Genomic DNA, 17832 nt, shown 5'->3' on the forward strand with positions numbered 1-17832 from the left:
CACATCTCCTCATTTAAAGCCCACACTTCTTTAAGCTGCTGGTGCCCAGGCAGCCTGTCCTCATTATCATGAAGTCACTCTATTACCCACGCCTGTGACATGTTGCTAACTTGGCTCTGGGTGCTCCCCGTGTTGGGAAAGGAAAGTGAGAGGGGAAAAGAACCTTGAGTGGTTTCCATCCCTCCAGCATCACCTTTTTTTTTTGCAGAATGCTTATATTACTGTGATTAAAGAGTTAGGAGTTTTTAGAACATCTGGACTAATTGCACTCAAATGCGCAGAAACCTCTTTCTCCATTCGAATTACAGATGCTACTAAATCACGATAATCTTACATGAATTTTCTGTCTCCCTTGGTATGAGGATTGAGCTCTGATTGACCGTTTCTGCCTCTTCTGTTTCCATTTTCCCTACCCGACTCAATTTACCCCTCTCTTCAGCACCTTGTAAATTACTTTCCTGGGTCTAGGAATTGTCTTTCCCAACTCCCATCTCATTCATTTTTATTTTGCTGTGCTCTATTATTCTTGCTATTAAGAATGTCTTGGCCAGCATTCAACATGGCTATAGTTTCTATTTCCTTCTCATTATCTTTGCAGTTGCTCAAGCCAGGATTGCGAAGAGAAAGCCCATATCTTTACTTCCCCCACACCGACACATCAAGTTTTATTGACTAAATGCCTGGCTTTCTCTCAAGTTAACTTTCTATCTCTTAGAAATTCTTAGCTTACTGGATGCCTTCAATATCCTTATTGCCCTGCCAACTTGTGAGCACCTTGATACCCAGTGTTCAATTTCATCCTCCTCTGAATTGTATTTTGAAGTTCTATTCCATAAATCACTTTGAAAAGTTTATTCAGGTTCCCAAATTGAATCATTTGTTGCCTAACCCGCTGTGATCTCTGAGATAAAGCTTGAGGTGTTAGTGTGCATGGCACTGGGATTTCTCTCTAACTTGGTGGATGCGATTTTGCTGCTTTAACTCCTGGCGTCACTCAGCCTTATGTAGTTTTGTACTTCTGGGTGTCTTCCTTTCTGAAGTGGCACTATATTTTATGAAGTTCTTCTCTGTGTCTCACCGCAGTTGTGCCTTCTCTTCAGGATGTCCTTACTTCATTTTCTGCATGACAGATCCCCAAGTGTGTTTAAGGACAGCTTGAGGCACCCCCGGCTTTCCCTCAGAAGATTAACTTATGGTCAATTATGGTTCCAGAAGTATTTTGTATATTCTTGGTATAAAATATCGAAGGCTTTTCTGTTATGTTCTCCCTCGATGACCTCCTTTGAGAAGAAAGAGCATTATCTGGTACCAGTAGATGCAGCATTCTTCCTGGAAAGGAGTTGAGAGTTAGACACACCAGAGGATAAAGTTAGAACAAACAGGGAGAAAGTGGGATCCAAAGCGGGTGAACAAGGAGATGGAGGCCCAGCAGCACATGGGAAGAAACAGGAATGCCATTACAATTCGAACAGATTTAAGGAGAAAGAGAAATGAAATGAAATCTCAGAAAATCAAGCAGAACTTAACCAATAAAGCAAGAGAACAGAAAATGTAGTGTATTGGGCTGTAGGTGCCAACTCACTACACCTTGATGATCAGAGATCATAGACAGGTATGTTATCCTACTCACAGATTGCAAGGTCAGGCAGAGCCTCTTGTTCGTGTGGGAGAGACATATTTACATTGAAGTCTGATGTTACACAGAACAAAATAGAGGTGAACTTCCTTGGGGGTGTGGAGCAAGTTTTAATCCATAGGACGATATAAAGGGAGAGGTGTTTACTAAGACTTTTAGGCTGCGTTTTTATGGAGGAGTGTGTACCTCCATACACACTTTTAAAGTCCAAGTCGGTGGAGGAACTTGGCCAGTTGACTAGGAATCTGTGAAGCTGAACTCTAGGATCTATGGCTGGATTTGATGGCTGAGGCGCTTGAGCATGTGAATGAAAGAATCTGATTTTGTTAATTACACAATAAAATATTTAGAACATCATAAAGGGTGAATGGGTAGGAGCCTCAGTGGGTAATGGAGCTAGCAGCCAAGGTGACAACCTAAGTTTCATCCCCTGAACCCACATGATGGAAGGAAGGATTTAACTCCTACAAGCTGTCCTCTGACCTCCACATGTGCACCATGGCTTGAGTGTACCCCACAATAGTTAACAAACAAATGAAAGATTATAAAAAGCACATGAAATATCATGTCCTTGACAACTGCTGAAAGTATATCTCAAAACATTCTCCTCATACACACACAAACACATACATATATACATATATATACATAAGTACCCATGCACACAACGTACATACAGTATACACACATAAACACATATTGTGTACACACATACATAGATGTACACAAATACACATATATACAAACATATATAAAACATACATAGACACACATGCATACATACACATATGTATACATGTACACATATACAACATACACATAAACATACACACATTTGCATAACATACAAATGCACACATTCCTACAACATGCACGTGTATAGATACACCATACACATGCACACATAAACCTATATATGCCATATATACATTCATATACACATATACAAACATTTAAATACAGACATATACACATCCACACATATACATGAACACATAAGCATACAACATATACACAAAATATACCCATACACATATATACACATATACACACAAGTGCAGATACTTAACACACAGACAATATACACATACATATTTATACAACATACACATGCACATTCATACAACATGCACATACACCTATACACATACATACATATATATATACAACATACACATTTAAAGAGTATACACATATGCACATTCATACAACATGCACGTATACACAGATGTATATACATACATACACATACATACAGCATTCACAGTTATAGAACACACACATATGCACATTCATACAACATGCATGTATACACAGATGTATATACATACATACACATACATATAACATTCACAGTTATAGAACACACATATGTACATTCATACAACATACACAAACACACATTTTTATGTAACATGAAGGAAGTTTTAATTAGCCCTTCTCTCTTGAAGTGACTAGAAGAAGCACGAAAGACCCATGCTTGTGTAGAGTTGGTGCCTCTGGCTATCCAGGAGGAGGCTCACCAGTCACCCAGTGAGGCTAGGGGATGAGCGTATTATCCCCTCAAACCCTCCAGTCATCTTGCAGAATAGACTCTTCTTACTTTTCAGGATAAGAGGTTAAGTCCATGACAACTGCTCTATCAGTGTTGGCTAGGAAATGCTTAGTATGTTAATGTTTAAAAAGTGAAATAGTTGTGTTCTTCAATGTCCTTCCACCAGTGTGTCTACCCTTTCCCCTTCAACCTCTTAAAAACAAAGCCTGTCAAAGTTAAGTGGATTGTAGAAGTCTTGTTTGGGCCACTGACTTCTATTGAATACTTCTGTGAATGCCTCATTACTAGGACAAACAAAAGCTCCCAGGAGCAAACTTAAATTATGTGGAATTATATTAGGCCGGAACAGAAAATGCTGCTAACACGCATTAGTCTATTCCTGGTGCCTTATTACAGATTCGCAAACTGAGGCTTGAAGGAACTTAACGACTTTACCACATCACTCAAACTGCTAATACGTTGGAGCCAGGATTAGAAGCATTCTCTATTATCAGCGATGTGTTTTCAGTTGTGTAAGACTGTATGCCACTTTAGGCTCAAAAATCAGGTCTTAGCTTGAATTGTGTGGGTGATTTTTTTTTCTTCTCTGCTTCTCTTAAAAACCTAGAGGGAAGCCCCACTTCGTGTGGTTGCTAAAAAATATAAGACCTTGGAGAACAGAATCCAAGAAGGAAAGGAAATAGATATATGATGTAGTTGAGTAACTCACTGATTCTGTTTGTATGCATGCACAGGTGTGTGTGTGTGTGTGTGTGTGTGTGTGTGTGTGTGTGTGTGTGTGTGTGTGTGTATGTGCATGTTCATATGTGTATGTAGGCCAAAGGTTAACATCAGGTGCCTTTCTCCCTTGTTGTCCTTCTTGGATGTTTTTGAGACAATCTCTCTTACTATAGCTTCTTGATTCTGCTAGACTTGTTATCCAGCCAGCTCAGAGATCTTCATGTCCCTCCCATCCCAGCACAGGGAAGAAGATGCACACTAGGCCTGACTTTATTACATAGAGCCTCAGGATTGAAGTCTGGCCCTCGTCATGTTCAGCAGACACTACTAACTGAGCAATGCCTTCAGTCATCATCAAGTTTAAAAAAAAGAATATATAGATGTTGGAGTGACCTCCTGAGGGCCTGTTTTTGAGAGTTGAATTGCATATTGGACAGAGGGCTCGAAAACTCTGTCGAATTACAAAATAGTCCCTGGGACCTGGGAGGCAAGGAGAGGACATGTAGTAAGCAGACAGTCAAAGCCTGCGAAAGTTTAGTTTAGAGGAATATGCTCTAGAGTTCTGCTCTGTAGAAATGTGGCTACAGTTGATAATAAGAAATGGTTTACTAAGACTAGAATTTTTAAATGTCTTAATTAGCTAATTGATTGATGTTTGTTTCTAACCACTTGAGATTAGACAACTTTCATGAATCGATTCTCTTCCTCCATCATGTCAGACTTGGGAATCAGACTCAGATGATCAGGATTGGCAGCAAGGAAACTTTGTCCTCAAGGGTATCTCACTGGAGCAGTAGGGCAGACCCTAAATGATTTTTTAATCATGAATATATAAGTGAGTTGATAAATATCCCGAATAGATTGATTGTGACAGTTTGGGGGTTTTATATACAGCAAGCATACTTTAAAAGTTTTAAATTCACTTCAATATCTGTTTCACTTCTTGTCTATTTTCATTTAAAATACAATCACATCCTTCCTCTCCCCTTCTCTTCCCCTCTCCTGTGTGACTTTCCCTGAAGAGGACCTATTACTACATTTTTCTTTTTTTAAAATTTATAATTTGCATATTTATTTAATTATACATATTTTATTTATTTTATATGTGTGTGTCTACCTGTGACACGGTGCATGCTTGGAGGTCAGAGGTCAACCTTTGAGTGAGTTCTCTTATTCCAGCATGAGGGTCTGGGGACTGAACACAAGTAGTAGTGCCTAGTGGTTAGTGATTTTAAATGCTGAAACCTCTCCAAGGCCCTAAATAATTTTTCTAATATTATTAATTTAACAAGTATTAAATACAGACAGAAGATAGTTATTGGCAAATGCATTTATGAAAGTCATCTTCAAAAGTGAAAAGTTTTGGATATATCACTTAATTGAAGGAAATACCTTCTATTAATTTCTAATTATAGCACAGTCTCATTTTGATATAATTTAACACTTTCATTTAATTACTGTTCTGCCTAGCATAATTTTCCAAAGTTTTTAACCTTCTTATCGCTTATAAACTATGGCTTTACTTTTGCTTTAAAATTCCTGCAGAATGAGGCTAGTGAGATGGCTCAGAAGTTCAGAGTGCTTGCTAATACTCTAGAGGACCCAAGTTCAATCCTCAGCATAGAATTTTAAAATTTCTTAAATAGTTAATTAATTGATGTGGGCATCAGGCTCTCAATGTAGTTCCAGCCCAAGGAGATTTGACACACTCTTCTAGACATCAAAGTCCTTTCAAAATGTTACAGTATATACACACACATAAAGTTTTTACATGTGCACATGTTACATTATAGAGTAGGATCTACACATGATGGATAAGGAATAACGTGTGATATGTAGGTCACCTTGCTGAATACATTTTCTTCGTCCATCTATCTTCCTGAAAAACTCATTTTATTTACCTGTGAATAATATTCCATGTTGTACATTTATGACAACTTTATTGTCCATTCTTCTGTTGGTGGACATCTAGGTTAGTTGCATTTCATTGCTGTTATAAATGCAGCAGCAATAGACATGGAAATCTCTATAGTTGGGTAGAGTGTAGGGCATCAAGGCAGCACTGATAAAGCTAAGTAACTGATACAAAGCAAATGCAGTTTCTACATAACTAGAGAATTGGGTGATGCCGATACTGTCTTACCTTTTTCTTTTTACTTAGCATAAGAATAACTTGGGTCCAAGTTGTTGCATTATTGGGTCACTGTAGTAATTTTACCCCAAGTAAACCCATATAAAAACCCCACATACTCTAATTATTCATAAAAGAACTAATTTGATTTTCCCTCGTATAATGAAAAGAACTCCAATTTCTGGAGCCCCTACATTTTACAGGGATGCTAATAAATCACGAAGGGCAAGGTATAAATCAAAAGATATAAATAAGGTGGCTTATAGTCCCTAAAAATTGGTTCAGAAATCTAAATTATATGCAATACTTAGATATTTATCAGATGTTCAAGAGTATCTTAATGTAGTAGCTGACTCTCCATGAAAGAAAGGGCTGTTTTACATATGAAGACTGCTGAAATCATTCAGGATGATTCTAAATTGTGTTCAATGTTTGTTCAATTACAACGAATGGTCAGGGATAAGAGTCATCCACTGTGTATAACACACATAAGATCCCTATGGGTTTGCCAGGCCCTCTGGCACAAGGTAATAATGAAATTGATCAGCTAGTGATAGAAAATGTACTGGAGACTTTGAAGTTCAAAAACACACAAACCAAGCATGTTAACAGCAAAGAAAAAAGAAAAAAAAAGGTCTATCAACTTGGCAACAAGCCAAGGAAATTATGAGGTAATGTCTTACTTGCTCATTACATAACCAGACTTCACCGCCTACAGGAAGTAACTCTAAAGGTACACAAAGAAACGAAATTTGGCAAACGGATATGCTCCATTTCGCAGAGATCTGTGAGGTGAAACATATGCATCATACTATAGATACCTATTCAGGATCTCAATGGGCATCTGCCTTGGCTTCTGAACAGGCTGATTCTGCAATCACACGTTTGCTAGAAATTATGACAATTATGTTAATACCCAAACAAATTAAAGTAGACAGTGGTCCAACATATATCTCTAATAAGATGAAACAGGTTTTTAAATTTTTTTTTACATATTACAGTATAAATCATGTTACAAGTATATCACATAATCCTACAGGATAAGCGATTATGGAGAGATCTAATCGTACTCCAAAAGAGATGTTTGACAGAAAGAAGGGGGCAACAAAGACCCATGGAGACGGATTACATAGAGCTTTATTACCTTTATATTTTAAATGCTAAATGAGCAAACAACGACAACTGCTGAAAGACAGTAGATTGTAGAAAAAGAACAATTGCTAAACTAAACCAGCCTGTTAATTTTAAGGATGTTATAACGTAGGAATGGAAAACAGGAAATGTGTTACGCTGGGGGAGAGATTATGCCTATATTTCCATGAGGGGGGGCTATGGGTTCCTTCCTTGTTAGTAAAACTCAGACATGATAAAGGGAGACTTCACTGAAGATCTTGGCTATGGATAAGAACAAAGAAATTGACAAGATCAATAAGATTGGTATATTTGGGTGATGTATGTATCTCTGTACACAGAGATACCTCTAGGGTTGATTAAGACTTAAATGTCTATATACAGCCAATAACACTTTGGGTAGAACGTCTCATGACTTATTACGTATCATCCTTCAAGATGGCATAAATAGAAAATTATACTGCAGTTTGATTATGGGATCATACTGAACTATGAAGAAAGGCAGTTGTCTTTCCTTATTGACCTTCCTTAACTGATATGTGCAACCTGAACGTTCCATATGAATGTCTTTACAGAGCTATGTGTTGCCTGTCATGTATGTTTATGGCAGAATGGAAGAAGGGAAAGAGCCCTGACGAGGTTCACCCTCTGGGATGCTGAGATTCTGACTCCTTCCATCCCAGGCCCTTGCTTGATTCTACCTCAACCACATCAATGCTGTTCCCTTTAAAGACTTGCCACCAGGACATTTCCAGAACTGCTAGCTCACCCATCCAGCCCTTCAGACTGTTACAGCTAAGTCATGAACTTTTCCAGCACATAGAGACTGGAAGACAAATGATGCCAGCTAGCCTTCCATTGAGAAAACCAATTTCCATATTTCCCTTTGGGCCCCCAGAAAGGAATTCTTACCCCAGTTCAGTTAAACACAAACAAGAAGATTGTTGTCTTAGCCCCTTAGGTTGGGAAAGATGGTTCTGGCTATTTTATGAATTACAGATATGTTGTCATTTTAAGGGATAACCTGCAAAGGAGGTTAACCCTCTGGACAGGGAAGAAAATAGAGAGCTTAGACTCAAGGATTTATACCTTTCCTTTCCCCTTCTCTCTTTCCTTCTTAGGTAAAGAGAAGTGGGTGGGAAGGAAAAGGAGAGATATAGTAATATAGAAATTAGAGAAATAGACAAATAGAGGTAGGATGTTAGATTTATTCTTAAACAAAACATAGTAGACCTACAATCTTACATTGGTAGAAATCTTTCTAATGGATACAAATTAAAGTTATAATTTTTGCATTGACATAAAATTTCTATATTGATATAGATTTCAAATTTTTATTGACATAAATCTTTGTATATTGATACAAAATTTGAAATTAATATTGTTACTTTTAGATAGGCATTGTGCCTATCCAACTCATTTAAGAACACAAGGCTTTGACCAAGTCCTTTAATAGCTGCTATTACAAACTGTTTAGGATGATTAAGCAACACAAGGTAAGAGCCAGACAATAAACTCATGGTTCTATTAAATTCTAAATTAAATTATATAAAGTGTTTTCAATATTATTCAATTTAAATAGCTAACAATAGCCACACTCTGACAGTTTAGATATACTTTTCATATAGGTGGTCTTAAAAAAAATCAGAAGTCCACAGAATCTGACATTTAATCATTTCATTATTATTGGAAATTTTGACTAGAGACATGTCTGCTCATGAATACCCCCTTCATGGTTCAAAGAAAATATTGAGCATCTTTATCTCCAGGTGAGGTTGCTTATTGTGACAAGGTAGCCACTGGGCATAAATTATCTATATCATCTGCAGACAAAAGACTTTCCAAATGGACAAGCAGATGTGGGATAGTTGACTGCTAAGCCCTGCCAAGAGAAGGTAAGATAGTCCTTGGTATTTCCTGCTTTACATAAGGTCTGTCAGATGGTTCTGGGCTAGAAGCGGAAGACAGATGCTCCAATGTTGTAGAAATTAGGGACTGTCCAGGTAGTCAGCTGTTTCTAAAATTTGTAAGTTGTGAAAGCTGTGTTTTGGGCTTCCTATATATTCAGATAATATATAATTTGTTTTTGGATTTCTGACAGGGTTGAAGATTAGTTATAGTCTCATAATCAAACAAGTTGTTTAATATTGAGGAAGATGATATGGATTTGAAATGATGGTTTTCAGAAGATAATATAAGTTAAAAATAATCAAAACATAGTTCAAGTACAGAATTGTAAAGTCTTTGAGTTAGGATAGATAGTACTTTATCTAAATTGGCAAATATCATGGACTGGATGTTATGTATATATCATATTTCATAATTTAGTTAATTGTTATGGTTGTACCCAGTTTATATCTGAGAGAAAGAAGATTTATTTTTATTGGACAAAAAGGGGAAATGTTGTGAGTTGCCCTGATGCTGTTGTTCTAGTATCTTTTTAAGGCCTTGTCTGGAACTTTGAGTCTTCTCTTTGGGTTGCTTATCTTGACCTATAACTCCTTCTATCTTTAGTTCCAGTGTTTCCTCAAGGCCATGTTGCCAGATCTTAAATTTTCTTTCTGTTGTTCGTGTCATTTCTATAAATTTCTGTATCTTTGTTTTAGGCCCTGTTTTATGATTTTAATTTCTCTTTATGCTGTAATTCTGATACTGTAGTCTCTATCTTAGTTTGACTTATTAGTTTTAGTAAATTATCCTATTGACTCTGTTTTGAAATTTTTTTCTTTTTTTGTTTTGTTTTTTTTCTTTTTTCTTTTTGATTCTTTTTTTCGGAGCTGGGGACCGAACCCAGGGCCTTGCGCTTCCTACCACTGAGCTAAATCCCCAGCCCCGAAATTTTTTCTTTATCTCTTTGTTGTTTTGTTTGATTTATAAAAATTTGTTTCTTTTGTTTTAGTTGCTTTTCCAATATTTCCTCTAACCCTTTTTCTAAGGGTCATAATTTTTTATCTAGGGCCCTGTCTCTTGAGAAGATATAGTAAATTAAGCTACTCAATGTTGTACTAATTATAAATGACAAGGTCTCAATTTTCTATCCCTGTCAACCATTTAAAATATCATCTCATAAAATCCAAAATGTATTTACTGTGTTTCTCATCATTAAGTATCTAAAAATTATCTTGTTACCTGATTCGGAGCTTGGTGTATTGTGTCTTTGTCTTCCTTTGCTGTTCAACTCAGGACAGTGTAGTTCGCTTTTGGACCATCTTGTCTTTGGTGATCCGCAGCATTCGTGCACCAATCTCAGTTGGTAGAGCCTGTCTGGCAGGTGTGTTTCTTGTTTAGACTTGGGGGCTATGGGGTAAGAAAGCATGAGAAGGTTCCCTTAGGAGAAGATGCCTAGATCAGCCCACTTTGCCTGTAAAAAGGGTTTAGAAAGTTAGTTATTGTTTGTTTGTTTTTTTTTTTCCCAGCTGTTGAATCTCAGCTGTGAAGGACATTGTATAGGCAATTATGCCCCAGAGTTTTTGGTCCTTTTAGTCTCTGGGAACCTACAACAGTGTTGTGGCTTGGGGAAAAAGCTTCTCAGTAGCTCTCTGTAAACCCCTTAAACCCACTCAGCATTTAATTTGCCCACTGTTGTCGCTTTAGAGAATAACCCTAACTGTTTTTCATTTTCTTTTATTTTTTGGTGGGTGTGTAGACTTTTATCTCACGTTAGTTGGGTTCTAAGTCCCACATTGGGTGCCAATTACTATAAAAACTTTTACCTCCAATAAACCATATAAAACACACACTCTCTAATTCTTGTATTGATAAGCTATAAGCCTTTACTGGGCAGCTGTATCACCATACCAACCTATTTCCCAGCTATGATAACTTTGTTACTTACAATTTCTCCTGTCCACATGGTTTTGTTTCATTTTTGCTTCCTCATCCTCCCTCCTCCTCCCTCTCTTCCTCTCTTCTTTTCCTCTCTTTCAGACCTGCCATCTACCTTTTACTTCTCCTGCCCAATCACAGGCTCTAGCCTTTATTTGACCAATAAAAATGGACAAAAGTTTCATATGATATCACCTGACTATAAGAACAACAGTTCGCTGGAGGACTGTTTCCTCCCAAGGAAACAAAATTAACATAAAAACCAGCATCAGGACAACCCACAGCAGGGCAGTGTGATCATCAGCTCTGAACTGCACTATTACCAGTCTAAGGAAGTAGACATATTCCTTGGTACAAATGTTGTTTTATGTAGCAGCTCATTTTCTACACAGTGATGATAAGGAAACACGTTATGAAATTTGTTTACAATGCAGAGTCTCTTGATTGCTAATAGTCCCATCTCACGGGCTTACATGCAGAAAACAGAGCTGCTCATTGCCTGACATCACTGTGCTTAAGCCAGAACGCTGGTGATCCAAGAGATAAACAGCGATGATTTTCAAGATTTATCAATATGCTTACATCCTTTAAGCCAAGGCAACACTTCATCTAACAGGGAACAGTTTTGACTTGTATATTCTTCATTGCCCTTTACCAGAAGAGAACGCCATTCTTAAAGCATTATTTGAATAAAGTTTATACAAATTCATCCCTGCTGAATTAATTTAGGTATAGAGGCTGCAAATGTCAAAGTCTGATAGAAAAAAGTGTACAGTAACTGCTAATTCATAATAGCTCTCAACAGATCCAATAAATATTGATTCACAGGCCTAAAGCTTACCGTAGTCTGAGGTCACAACGAGTCTGGTTCTACCACATGGTCAGATTCCCAGCACAGTGACTGGGTCATACTATGGGGAATCAAAGAAAAAATCTTAGTGAGTACTTTCAAGATGCCTTTAAAATTACTCTTACTAATTTGGTTCATTGAGAAGTTGATACAAATATACAATTTATTCTGTGTGGGTGTGGACCAATAAATAAAGTGCTTGTTGTACGAGCTGAGAATCCATTTGATCCTGGAACCCATATAAAGTTGGAAAGAGAGTCCTAACTTCAGAAAGTTGTCCTCTGACTGTTCTGTGGTTCACCCCTTCCCAATACATCATATACCACTAACAAGTAACATTAGAAATAAAAACAAGCATGTTCTGCTTACATCCTCTTTAATCCCCCCTCATTTTATTACAACACCCCACTACATTCCTACTCCAGGTTCACACAGTTTTTTGAGACTTACTGAGTTTAAACAGGTTTGTCAGTGTCACCATGAATCTAGAAATCTTTATTGGTTCGATGTGCTGAAGGCAGTGACTCTCTCCAACATCCATCTCCGGCTGGCCCATAGTTCAGCAGGGAAGGGAACAGCCCCAAGAGCCCTCACTACCTATGACTGACTCTGGACAGACTCACTCTTATGTTACCACGGTGGTGAGCTCAAGATTGCACTGGTTATGCACACATGGCCCACACGCCATTTCATAGCCCTCCTCTCTATTCCATAGTTCTTCATTTATTTCCTCTCTCCGCATCTGTGATGTTCCCTGAATCTCGGAGGGAATGATAAAAAAAAAGTCCTGTTTATGACTGAGTATTTAACCATCACTTACTCTTGGCACCTTGAGAAATGAGTCCCTGAATACACTACTATTTGTTGTAAAGAGACGCTTTTCTCATGAAGGCTGACAGTAGCTTTTTGTCTATGACTAGGAACACAAATACTTAGAAATGCAGTGTGACATCAAGATGAGATTGATACATTTTTAAAACATTTTTATTTTGTTATCTTTATTTCTGGGAGGAACTTGTGTGTGCGTGTCCATGAAATCTAGCAAGAGGGCAACAGATCTCCTAGAACTGGCGTTACAGGTGGTTGTGTGCCTCCTAATGCGGATACCGGGAGCCAAACCTAGGTTCTTTGGAAAATTGGCAAGCAGAAGTGGCTTAACACTGAGTCTTTTCTCTGGCCACATAATAAATTTTAAAACACATTTTACCAATTCCATATACTCTAGTGATAGGACGCCAACACCTCAACAAATCCATACACATAACATCAGTCTGCTGATACTATGAACAATGTCCATGAGTTCCCTGACCTCAGTCCCCTCTCAAGGACAGGATGATCTTTCCTAAATTCTATTGTCATTCTCTAAATATTCTGTCTTTTTCTTGATGTTTCCTTTACTTGTAAGTGCTCTGTTGCCCAAGTTTGGGGTAGGTGTTTCTTATGTTAAAATAGCAAGATGTATTCTTCTGAGACTTGCTTTCCTCCATTAATTGTAGGCTTTGGTTTCAGTGAGCAGTGGGCCACATATAAATACATTTCAGTGGTCTACTTATCACAGCCTAAGATTCACAATGCAGTTTACCCATTCTCTCACTTTTGTATATTCAGCTCTTTTTATTATTTTTCCTTAATAAGAAACAGAGTGACATACACATTCTTCTACATGTCTCCTGACACATGTATGCAGGAGGCTGGCTGTGCAGGGCAGCACACATATTCTTTTCCACATGTCTCCTGACACATGTATGCAGGAGGCTGGCTGTTTAGAGTTGATAGATTCAGAAGAGAATGCCCAGATGTTTGATGTTTATTGTGCAAATTTCAACCCTAAAGATAAGTCCCAAAGTATGAGTCCCTAGAATTCTCAGCCCTTGCCAGCAGTGCCAAGTGTCAACAAAACTCTTAATTTTTGCCAATCTAATGGGCTGACATTAGCTTCAAACATTATTCTGTTGTTGTTGTTTTTGTGATGATTTAGGGACTAAGACTGTTCTGTAAGACATCCTCTTACAATGTTATACGAGGATACAAAAATTGACACATTGTATTCACTTTAGGCCAAGTAATTAAGAGAAACACAACACATCTACATGCAGAAAACCCCTATTTTTTTGTAACTGGAGTGGAGTTGTCACACACTCGGAATAATAATATTCGCTGAATTCAGCAATAGCACCTACATGTTCACCAATATTTAATTATAATCTTGGATTAATTAAATGAAATTCAGTTTCTGCATAGATATTGATTTTATCCTGCCATTATCACTCATGCTATAAGAGAATCCAGGGATGGAAAGGGCCCTGGTGCTGGTACAAATGACGCAGGGTGAAATCACACAGTGACCTGAATGCACGGCACTAAGAATGTAGGCAGAAATGACATCACTGTAACTCAGAACTGATGCTAGAGTTTTACAGCGAGGGGATGTTTCAGTGGGCTGGCTAGAGAGTGCCCTGGCTCTGTTTGACTGATAGACATTTCTTGATGTTAGTGATATACCATGGACATCATAGCTTATTTGCTGCCTCAGTGGGTCCTGATAAAATCACATCACCTTCCCATTTTAATATGGGCTGAAGTTCAAGAAACTGTAGAAGCTGTGCTCCTGCTCCACTGGAACAAAGAAAGCTACTTTGCTTTAAAAGCAGTGTCTGGAGTTGGGGATCTGGCTAAGTACTGGCATACTTGTCTAGTATGCCAAAGGGCTCTGGTTTGGGCCTCAGCATCACTAACTATGTGAAATAAACAAACAACTTGTTTTTGAGGATAGGTGAGCAAATTTAAACAAGTAGAACGTGTTTTGGTGAAACCCAATGGAACTCACAAATGGAAATTTATGAATTGTATCTATGTGGTCACTAATCTGATTATATCATGTTCAAGTTAGACAATAAAGATCATTTGTTTTATAGAGCTGTGTTAAACACAGATACTAATCATTGAACTAATGGGGTCATTTCAAACATTTTCATTCCCATAAGGACATCAGGTCGCCAGTGATCCCTTATTAGATGGGTCAAGTTTGGGAATCAATGATCAGTTATCAGATGGGGGATGGAATTTGGGAACCAGCTGATTTTAAGATATACTTGGAATGGATACAGAAAATGTGGTACATCTACACAATGGAATATTACTCAGCTATCAAAAACAATGACTTTATGAAATTCATAGGCAAATGGATGGAACTGAAAAATATCATCCTGAGTGAGGTAAGCCAATCACAGAAAAACACATATGGTATGCACTCTTTGATAAGTGGTTATTAGCCCCATGCTTGAATTACCCTAGATGCAAAAAACACATGAAACTCAAGAGGGATGACCAAAATGTGGATGTTTCACTCCTTCTTTAAAAGGGGAACAAGAAAACCCTTGGGAGGGAATAGGGAGGTAAAGTTTAGATCAGAGGCAGAAGGAACACCCATTCAGAGCTTGCCCCACATGTGACCCATACATATACAGCCACCAAACTAGATAAGATGGATGAAGCAAAGAAGTGCAGGCCGGCAGGAACCGGATGTAGATCGCTCCTGAGAGACACAGCTAGAATACAGCAAATACAGAGGCAAATGCCAGCAGCAAACCACTGAACTGAGAATGGGACCCCCATTGAAGGAATCAGAGAAAGGACTGGAAGAGCTTGAAGGGCTCAAGACCCCATATGAACAACAAGGCCAACCAACCAGAGCTTCCAGGGACTAAGCCACTACCCAAAGACTATACATGGACTGACCCTGGGCTCCAACCTCATAGGTAGCAATGAATAGCCTAGTAAGAGCACCAGTGGAAGGGGAAGCCCTCGGTCCTGCCAAGACTGAACCCCCAGTGAACGTGATTGTTGGTGGGAGGGTGGTAATGGGGGGAGGATGGGGAGGGGAGCACCCATAGAGAAGGGGAGAGGGAAGGGTTAGGGAGATGTTGGCCTGGAAACCGAAAAGGGGAATAACAATCAAATGTAAATAAGAAATACTCAAGTTAATAAAGATGAAAAAAAAGATAGACTTGGGGTTCAGTAGTTGCCCTCTAATGTTACTCAAGACTGTGCCTTGCTGTAACATTTCAAAAGACTGAATGAAAATAGTTTCTGTTTTCTCTCCAGATAGAACTCAGTTCTACCCTGCCTCCCATTGGCTAGGACCATCGTCTTCACAGTAGCAAATTGGCAGAATCTAGACTTTGAACTGTGAGCATTGCAAGCAGTCAAGGCAAATTATGAGTGTTCCCCCCAAGACACATCTCCCACCCCAAGGTTTCCCCCTTGGCTCTCTGAAGCCTAACTGGAGACCTGAGGTGATGTGGATTTCCAAACACTTGAATTTATGCTGCTGGAGTTTTAATGTCAAGCTCTGATGTTGGCAGTCTTTGTTGTCACAGCGCCCCTCTGGATCCCATTCTTTATTGCATAATTCTCCTCAGCTCCATGGCCAACCTTCTCCCAAGGGGGAAGTAACCCATCTGCTTGTTGCCCTGTCCTCATTTGTTCTCCACTTCCTCTGCATGTGCCTTTGCCCAGTATGATATCACCAGCTCGGGAAGAAGTCTCTCTGCTCCATTTGGTTAATTAATCTCCGGCTGTGTCTGTGGCTCACCTTGTACTTAGGCTTACAAGATGATGAAACTCTGGAACTTGCTCGCCGTGGTTTCCTTCCTTTTCCATATAACGGTCCCACCAAACAGCAAAACACAGAGTTTGCTGTGGTGGACCGTGTAGTTGCTTCTTACCTAAAACCCTCAGCCCTGCCCAAACCAGACATTTTATAATCTTACCTCAATATCTGGTTGTGATTCATCGCACGTGCTTATCAATAAACTCACTCTATTTGCCCTTTGCCGTTAGCCGTTATGCTGTTACTTGTCTCTGTCCCAGCCACTGCTCTTTGATATTCTTTAAGATGCTCCACCTCATTTGATTGGTTGTATACGGTTTCACATCCAACTGAGGACACAAGTCATCAGCAAAAGGAAAAGGAAAATTTCATAATGTTTCTCGGTGACCGAGTGAGGTCCCGCTTTGTTTCAGTTGACAGTTTGAACCCGTGTCATGGTTGTTACCATTTAATCCTCACAGTCAGCTAGGATAGAATCCCTGTTTTATGGTATAGATACCAAAATGCAGAGCTGTTGATGCTATCTTCTGGAATGAGTGGAGAGTTGATGTGGACATAGGGAGTCTGGATTTATTTTGATTCGGCATTGTTTCTTTTCCTTCTGTTTAGAGATAGGGCCTCACTGTTTAGCCCAGGATAGCCTCAAACTGTCAATACTCATTCCTCAGTCTTCTGGATGCTGGGATTGCCAGCATCTCACTACAAGTAGTTCTGTCCCAGCATTCTTCTTATAAGCATTTGCTTTGTAACGTCAGTACAATGTGTATTGTTTCTCTTGATATCCCGCCAGAACACAAGAGTTCTGCTAAATGAATAAATCTGTTTCTTGGTACAAGGGCATGGCTAGAACATAGTAACAAATGAAAACGCAGGGGAAAACCTCACAGTTGATGTTCCTAGAGGGCTTTCTGCATTTTATACACAGAGCATGGATAAAACAAGGCTTGTGCATATCTTATCAAAGCAGCAGGGGCAAGATCTCTATGGAGAGAATGTCAACCCCCCTATGGTGACCACAGATCAAGCCTGAATGATTTCCTCTGTGCATCGAGAGTATAAGAACAGGGTTGCATGAAACAGGACTGTGTGGTGGGATCAGCCATTCTCTTACATGCATGGTTCTATGGGTAACAAGACCCTCAGTAGAGGCCCTTCTAGGAGAATTTCCAGGTTTTATCTTTGTACCTTCCAGGTAGGTCCTTTTGCTGTTGCTTATCACTGTGGGGGAATTTGGCCTCATCTGTTTTGTAGGAGAAACATTTAATCAACATGGATCAACAGGCAGGTGTCTATCTGTCGTACGGAGATTTGCTGTCATGGCAGGAGAGAAACCTGATACAATTTGGTGACACCAGAAGAACCCTAATAGGGA

At 38.9% G+C, this 17832-nt stretch overlaps 1 protein-coding gene across 8 annotated transcripts in view; it reads left to right on the forward strand.

The window, feature by feature from the left end:
* Dlgap1 (DLG associated protein 1) overlaps positions 1 to 17832 on the forward strand; it is an 869320-nt gene that overhangs the window by 17207 nt on the left and 834281 nt on the right. The window contains exon 1 of one of the 8 annotated variants that reach the window (XM_017596628.3): positions 9003 to 9068. The exons of the other annotated variants lie outside the window; for them this stretch is intronic. The gene's annotated coding sequence lies outside the window, so the exon portion shown is untranslated. Of the gene's footprint in view, positions 1 to 9002; positions 9069 to 17832 lie in introns of those variants that run through there. 8 annotated transcript variants of the gene reach the window in all.

This window comes from Rattus norvegicus, chromosome 9 (genome assembly GCF_036323735.1).
Source record: "Rattus norvegicus strain BN/NHsdMcwi chromosome 9, GRCr8, whole genome shotgun sequence".
NCBI classification, from domain to species: domain Eukaryota; kingdom Metazoa; phylum Chordata; class Mammalia; order Rodentia; family Muridae; genus Rattus; species Rattus norvegicus.